This window comes from Hemiscyllium ocellatum, chromosome 15 (genome assembly GCF_020745735.1).
Source record: "Hemiscyllium ocellatum isolate sHemOce1 chromosome 15, sHemOce1.pat.X.cur, whole genome shotgun sequence".
NCBI classification, from domain to species: domain Eukaryota; kingdom Metazoa; phylum Chordata; class Chondrichthyes; order Orectolobiformes; family Hemiscylliidae; genus Hemiscyllium; species Hemiscyllium ocellatum.
Window position 1 is genome coordinate 6,449,786 of NC_083415.1, and position 8,748 is coordinate 6,458,533.

Below are 8,748 nucleotides of genomic sequence, written 5' to 3' on the forward strand. Positions count from 1 at the left end.
ATGAGATCTAACCTTGCTAATCAGTCTCCCATGGGGAACCTTGTCGAATGCCTTACTGAAGTCCATATAGATCACATCTACTGCTCTGCCCTCATCAATCTTCTTTGTTACTTCTTCAAGAAATTCAACCAAGTTTGTGAGACATGATTTCCCATGCACAAAGCCATGCTGTTTATCCCTAATCAGTCCTTGCCTTTCCAAATACATATACATCCTGTCCCTCAGGATTCCCTCCAACAACTTGCCCACCACCGAGGTCAGGCTCACTGGTCTATAGTTCCCTGACTTGTCTTACCACCTTTCTTAAACAGTGGCACCACGTTTGCCAACCACCAGTTTTCCGGCACCTCACCTGTGACTATCGATGATACAAATATCTCAGCAAAAGGCCCAATAATCACTTCTCTAGCTTCCCACAGACTTCTCGGGTACACCTGATCAGGTCCTGGGGATTTATCCACCTTTAACCGTTTCAAAACTTCCAACACTTCCTCCTCTGTAATCTGGACATTGGACAGCAAAGAAGGTTACCTCAGATGACAACAAGATCTTGATCAGATAGGCTAATGGGCTGAGAAGTGGCAGATGAAGCATAATTTAGATTAATGTGAGGTGTTGCATTTTTGGAAAGCAAACTTTAGCAGGACTTATACACTTAATGGTAATGCCCTCGGGAGTGTTGCTGAACAAAGAGACCTTGGAGTGCAGGTTCATAGCTCCTTGAAAGTGGAGTTGCAGGTAGATAGGATAGTGAAAAAGGCATTTGGTATGCTTTCTTTTATTGGTCAGAGTATTGAGTACAGGAGTTGGGAGATCATGTTGCGGCTGTACAGGACATTGGTTAGGCCACTGTTGGAATATTGTGTGCAATTCTGTTCTCCTTCCTATCAGAAAGATGTTGCAAAACTTGAAATGGTTCAGAAAAGATTTACAAGAATATTGCCAGGGTTGGAGGATTTGAGCTATAGGGAGAGGCTGAACAGGCTGGTGCTGTTTTCCCTGGAGTGGTGGAGGCTGAGGGGTGACCTTATAGAGGTTTATAAAATCATGAGGGGCCTGGATAGGATAAATAGACAAAGTATTTTCCCTGGGGGCGGGGAGTCCAGAACTAGAGGGCATAGGTTTAGGGTGAGAGGGGAAAGATATAAAAGAGGCCTAAAGAGCAACTTTTTCACACAGAGGGTAGTATGTGTATGGAATGAGCGGCCAGAGGATGTGGTGGAGGCTGGTACAATTACAACATTTAAAAGGCATTTGGATGGGTATATGAATAGGAAGGGTTTGGAAGGATATAGGTCGGGTGCTGGCAGGTGGGACTAGATTGGGTTGGGATATCTGGTCAGCATGGACGGGTTGGACCTAAGGGTCTATTTCCATGCTGTACATCTCTATGACTCTAAAGGGCATCAATTTGAATGATATCACCATTTGGGGTTACAAATGCTTTCTCTAATAAAGGTACCTAATAATAACCACACAGTGAGTCCAACTTTGTGATGGAAGTCCTTGTCCAACATTCTCTATACAGTCTTCCAATCTTGGTTTTGGATAGGAGTTTGATTTTATTATGGCGTTGACCTTCCAATAGTCCACAAAAAAATCATTGAGTCCCATCAGGCTTGGGAACTAACACAATCAGTTAACTCCACTCGCTCTGATTCAGTTTGTTGATATCTTCATTGAGCATCACAACCACTTCCTTCTGAATCTGTGTTGCTTTAAGAGAATTAAGCCTGTAGGGGTGTTGTTTTATTGGAACAGCATTCCCTACTTCCACCTTATACACAATAGTATTAGTCCTCCCCCACCTTATTCCTGTATGTGTCCTCATATTGCTGCAACAAACCTTTCAACTCAGTTCTTTGCTCCCGAGACAAATCGCTCACTAACCTCTCCCACTCCTCAATGATTTCCTCATCATTTAACATATTTTGAGGTACATCAAACTCCACAACATTTGGATTTGAGTCCTCACTCTACAGGGCAATAAATAATGCCTGTTTCTCCAGTTCCCTGTCTCTATTATAATAAGGTTTCAACATATTCACGTGACATTCCCGATATAGTTTCTTTTCTATCTGGCATCTTTACCTCACTCAACTTTTTTTCAATTTGCTAGGGACCACTAAAACTGGCTTTGGAGGGACCTCCTATCACTGGGAACAATACTAAAACATCATCCCCATTGAAAAATGACTGTATTTTAGAGATTTTATCTGCCACTTTCATCATTCTACACTGTGTCCTCTTCAGGTGCTATTTAGCTAACTCACCTGCTTGATTGAATTTCTCTCTCACCTCAGACACATAATCCAAGTGTGAGTTCTCCGACTTCAGTCCTATCAATTTTTCTTTAACTAATTTAAAAGGCCCTCTGACCTCAAGTCTGAATATTAACACAAAGGGAGTAAACTGAGTGGGGCATCTCTAATGGCAAACAGCACAAATGGGAAACCTTTATCTCAACCATTCAGGTAATCCAGACAGTATGCTCTTAACAGGGTCTTCAGGGTCTGATGCCACCTTTCCAAAAGTCCCTGGGATTCAGGATGGTATGCACCTGATTTAAAGCGCTGTATGCCTAAGCTCTCCATGACTTCCTTTAATGGCCTAGCAGTAAAATTAGACCCTTGGTTTGACTGAATCTCCCTGGGTAGCCCATATCAGGTAAAGAAAGCTACCAACTCCTCTACTACCCTTGTTGCCTTAATTTACTATAATGGAATTGCCTCCGGAAATCTGATAGACACATCCGTTATGGTTAGCAAGGACTGGTTCCCACTTTTAGTTTTCAGGAGGGGACCTACACAATCAATTATAATCACATGAAAGGTTCTTCCAGTGCAGGAATTGGCAACAAATGCTCTGGTTTTATTACAGCTGACCTAAGATTTGGCACGCATGATATATGTGGCCAAATTTAACTACACCCTTGCGCATGCTGGGTCAATGGAAGTGCTTTTGTACCTTAGCCTGAGTCTTTTGTGCCCCTAGGTGACCTCCTATTGGTAGTTCATGTTCTACCCATAACACTTCCTGTCTGTATGCTACCGGCAACACAATCTGGTGCACTTCTGCCCATGTCTCCTCTGCACTAACCTGCCATGGTCTCCATTTTCAGCTTAGGATTCTATTTTGAAGATAATAACACTCAGGAATACATTCTGATTCCTTTTCTGAGTATTGGCCCATCTTTCTGTTGTAAGTCCAAGTTCTGTTGTTTAGCCTTTCAGGGCTAACCCCTTCTGTCTGACCCTCTGCCTGTTCAGTTTTTTCCTGCACCATTACATCAAAAGGGGTGACAGCTAACTCAACCTCAACTCCTTCATCTTTCTCTTTAGTTTTTGCTTCTTGCTGTGACTTATGACAGCGGAATCTTGTTACTACATAGTGTGGAAAAATTCCACGGTATTTGTCTTTTAACTCCTCAGTTCCCTGGTCTTCCTTTGGCTTATCTACAAGGGGCATCACTCCCACCTTGGATCCTGCTAAATCGTTTGAATACAGAACAAACTGTATTCCTGGAACTGACGTTCTATCAATCACTCCCATTGTTACTTCCCCAGTCTTGATTTGGCTCTGCAACCTCATCTTACACAGGGGAATGCTAAATTTCTGACCATCTACTGTACAAACTATCACCCTCTCGAGTAACATGTCAGAAAGAGCGTAAATATGTTCATCTCTTACTATTAGAGACTGATTAGCTCCTATATCTCTCAAAATTGTAATTGCTTTCCCTTTTTCCTCTGTTCTTCCTGAGTAAATCTTACCCACCGAGGTGAAGTCTTCATAGAGATCAGGCACTAACTCAATACTCAGCCCTTGCCTATGCTGCGCACGCTCCTGAAGCTTGACCTTTCTTGGGGTTTTCTTTACTACTTTCACTGATGCCACAGGCTTAGCTTCTTTTACCACATCTTTTCGCACAATGCCTTTCTTCAATGTCCAACACTTTGGTCTTGTGTGTCCCAACTTCTGACAGTGAAAACATCTTTTGCCAGCACCCTGCTGAAAACCAGCTTTTCCCAGCACCCTTCTGAAAGCACTTGGCACTGTAATTTTCTGTGTCCCACTCCATTACAGTGAGAACACCTGAGGCCTTTCACCTCCTTTCCACCCTCTTGGGCTTCTTCCTCGACCTGTGGTAAACTATTCCCAGCGTGATCTACTCTTTGTTTTGTACGGAAGGATCTCCCAGTCTCCCAATGTCTGTCCCTCACAGGATGAAATTCCTGCTGGAAACTAAATTTTGCCTTATGCACCAACGTATGATCTGTCGTCTCAGCCACTCTTTGCACTTCTTGAACTTTCTGTTCACCCACATGAATTCCTATCATCTCTGGAAGTGAGTTTTTAAACTCTTCCAGCAGAATGATTTTTCTTAGAGCCTCATAGGTTTTATCTATTTTTAATGTCTGTACCCATCTATCAAAATTACTATGTTTAATTCTTTTGAACTGTACATAAATCTGATCTGTTTCCTTCTTTATGTCTCTGAACTGCTGTCAATACGCTTCTGGTACCAATTGTTAAGCACTCAAAATAGTGTTTTTGACTTCTGCACAATCACTTGATCTCTCATCTGACAGTACTTGCAAATATCGCACTAGGTCTGCCTACCAGCTTGGTCTGAACTAGCATTACCCACAAGTTCTCTGCCCACTCCATCTGCCTAGCCAACTTTTCAAATGATATAAAGAAGACTTCAAGATCCTTCTCATCAAAATGTGGCAGAGTTTTAACATAGTTGTATATAGCACTACCTTCACTCTTCATCTCCTGTTGACTTGACTTTCCTGACTAATTTGTAAATTCTGAAGGACAAATTCTCTCTCCTTTTCTCTTTCTTCTCTCTCTTTTCGCTCAGCTAAGAACCTTCTCTCCCTTTCTTTTTCCTCTAACATGGCTCTTCTTTCCCTTTCGTTTCCCTCCAACTCCACTTACCTTAATTGCAATTTAGGTTTTTCTAACTCTACTGCACTTGGTTGTTTCTCTGACACACCTAAGTGCTTGATCAACTCCATTACAATTTCAGCTTTTCTTTTGTCCCTGGTTAAACCCAATGCTAACCTGTTTGCTAATTCTAAAAGTATATCCTTCCTTTCTCTTTCTAAACTTTCTTGGCAAATTTGGGATGCATCTTCAAACTCCAGAACCTCATCAGCAATGTTAAGAGGCATTTCCCTCACTTTTAATTTAACCAATCACATATAACTGAAATTAAACACCTACATTTTATTTAAGATCTAGGATACTAATAGTCAAGTGTTTAAATCTGTTGAGACCTATTGTAGGAGAAAGTGAGGTCTGCAGATGCTGGAGATAAGAACTGAAAATGTGTTGCTGGAAAAGCGCAGCAGGTCAGGCAGCATCCAAGGAGCAGGAAATTCGACGTTTCGGGCATAAGCGTTCCTGAAGAAGGGCTTATGCCCGAAACGTCGAATCTCCTGTTCCTTGGATGCTGCCTGACCTGCTGCGCTTCTCCAGCAGCACATTTTCAGCTGAGACCTATTGTACCCCAAATCTGGTTAAATCTGTCCAAATCTCAGACCCAAGCCCCCAAACTGTTACGACACAGAAGTGAACCCCTCTGTTAATTAAACCAACTGCCCAGAAAAACTCACCTCACTTCTTAATCTATTTAAAAAATGAGTGACAGAGAACTCACAAATTCCACTATTTAAAGAAAATAATATTGGTTTTTTTTATCTTTAAAAGTGAACATTAAACAACTGTGCTTTTTATCTGCCTCTAATTCTAGAACAATATGTGTTCCAATAAGACACTTATTAGAATTACATCAACTTAATTTCAAAACCACACAGCCACTGTCTTCTTCTGTGTCTTTCTTCTTCCAGCTGAGGATCTTCCTGGGTCGTCTTCTTTCCTTTTTACTGCGAGGATCTTTCATATGAAAAGATCCCTTTAACCCCAAGAATTGTATCCAACTTCTTGAAAATATTCAGTTGTTTGGCCTCAGCTGCTTCCTGTAGCAGAGAATTTCCACAGGCCCACCCACCACTATCTGCATGAACAAATCCTTCCTCATTTCAGTTCTAAATGAACTACCATTTATCCTTAAACTGGGATCCAATTTTCCTGATTCTTTAGTCATCAGGAACACCCTTCCTTCATTTACTCTGTCTAGTCTTATTTTAATTTTATAGTTTTCTATGAGATCCCACCTCCTATTCCACCACCATTCATTTAAACTCCAGTAAATATAATTTTAATTGGTCCAGTCTTTCTCCATAAGTCAGACCTGCCATTTCAGGAATCAGTCCAGTAAACATTAATGGTACGCCCTCCACAGCCAGAACATCCTTCCTCAGAAAAGGAGATTAAAACTGCACTTAATACTCCAGGTGTAGTTTCACCAAGGCCCTGTACAATTGCAGCAAGGTATCTCAGCTCCTATACTCAAATCATCTCACTATGGGAAGGTGATGGCCTAGTGATTTCATCAATAGATTACTAATCCAGAGACCCAGGTAATGATCTGGGTATCTGTATTTGAATCCTGCCATCCCGAATGATCTCTCTTCCTACTTTTCCATCAAAATAGGTAACCTCATTATCTGCATTGTACATTATCTGCCATGCACCTGCCCACTCACTCAACTTGTCCAAACCACACTGAAACATCTCTGCATCCACCGCACAGCTCATTCCCCCATCCAAATTTGTGTCATTTGTAAACCTGGAAATATTATATTTAGTTCCATTACCTAAATCATTAATATATGCTGTGAATAGCTGAGATCCAAGCTCCCCACCAGTCACTGCCTGTTCCTTATAAAAAGACCTATCCATTCCTAATCTTTGTTTCCTAAATACCAACAAGTTTCCTGTCTGACAGCAAATCAACACAATCAAGATACAGAAGTTGGGAGGGGGGGGGGTGGCATTGCAACCAAAACGGAGGAGTGTTAAGTCCTGAAAGTTGTATACAGCCAAAGCAAAAGATGAGGCGCTGTCCTTCTTATTCTACCAGGCTCAATACCAATGGTTGTTTGGAGCTCATATTTATTCTCTCTCCGTCTGTATCCTGTCTCTCTTTCTCCCTTTCAACACTGGGTTTCCCTTTCTTTCTTGTTTTCAATTTTGAGTCTTTGTCTTCTTTTCAATTTTGGTTTCTTTCAATTCTGGGTTTCTCTGTCTTTTTATCTCTGAGTTTCTCTTTCACTCTTTCAAATCTGGTTCCCCTGACAAATAACAAAACAACTGAGCATAATGACATGGAATGCATCATAAGGTGCATGATTACGTAATGGCATAATCAGATGACAATGCGGAATGCTAATGTCAAAACAGTGACAGGTGACGTTCCAGGGCAAAAAACAATAAAATGATGGAATGTCAGTCAAGAAAGTGTTAAAGGAGGGCAATCTGAGCAATTTCTCTTACAGTCACACCCATTTGTCCCTGCACCACAAATTAAACCTGAATTACAAAGACTAAAATATGTGACTGCCTCCTGAAAGAACATATTCTGATAATTTACCTCTTCTCCTGGTGCATCACAATAGGCAAATTTTAGAATCCAGCTCCTCCACTCTGAGGCAAAGTTTCTCAAGTGACAGACACATGAAGAACAGATTTTCCCTGCTGTATTAGATTGATGAATGAACTCTCTAACTTCAAATATTGCTGATCCATGCTGACCAGATATCCTAACTTAATCTAGTCCCATTTGCAAGTACCTTGCCCATATTCCTCCAAAACTTCCTATTCATACACTCATCCAGATGCCTTTTAAATGTTGCAATTGTACCAGCCTCCACCACTTCCTCTGGCAGACCACTCCATACATGTACCACCCTCTGCATGAAAAAGTTGCCCCTTCGGTCTCTTTTATATCTTTCCCCTCTCACCCTCAATCCATGCCCTCTAGTTCTGCAGTCCACCACCCCAGGGAAAAGACCATGTCTGTTTACCCTTTCCATGACCCTCATGATGTGATAAACCTCTATAAGGTCACCCCTCAGCCTCCAACGCTCCAATACAGTTCAGAGCTTTCTCTTTTTATACCATTATTGGTTCCATACCTTTCTCTCACTCTTCTATCCTATTTTAATCAGTTTCCTAGTTGCATAGAATATTGCAGTGCAGTCCAGGCCCTTTTTGCCTTCAATGTTGCGCCGACCTGTGAAACCAATTTGAAGCCCATCTACCCTACACTATTCCATTTTCATCCAAATGTTTATCCAATGGCCATTTAAATGCCCTTAGCGTTGGCGAGTCTATTACGGAGTTGGTGAGTCTCCTACTAGTTAGATTCAATATTTAAACTGTCAAAAGTTTCCCTTATATTTCATTCTGGTCCTCTTGAAAGATTTACCACAGACACAGGTCCCTATGACTGTGCTAGTTTTAACAACAGCACCATGAGCAACAGCATTGGCTCCATCCACGACCTGGACAAGGTGTGGGCTGGGGCTGAGGGGGACCAGGACAGGGGCGGGGTCAGGACAGGGGCGGGGTCAGGTCGGGGGCGGGGCCAGGACATGGGGCGGGGTCAGGACAGGAGGCGGGGTCAGGACAGGGGGCGGGGTCTGGACAGCGGCGGGGTCTGGACAGGAGGCGGGGTCAGGGGCGGGGTCAGGACAGGAGGCAGGGACAGGGGCGGGGTCAGGACAGGGGGCGGGGTCAGGACAGAGAGCAGGGTCAGGACAGGAGGCGGGGTCAGGACACGACGCGGGGTCAGGACAGGGGCAGGGGTCAGGACACGAGGCGGGATCAGGA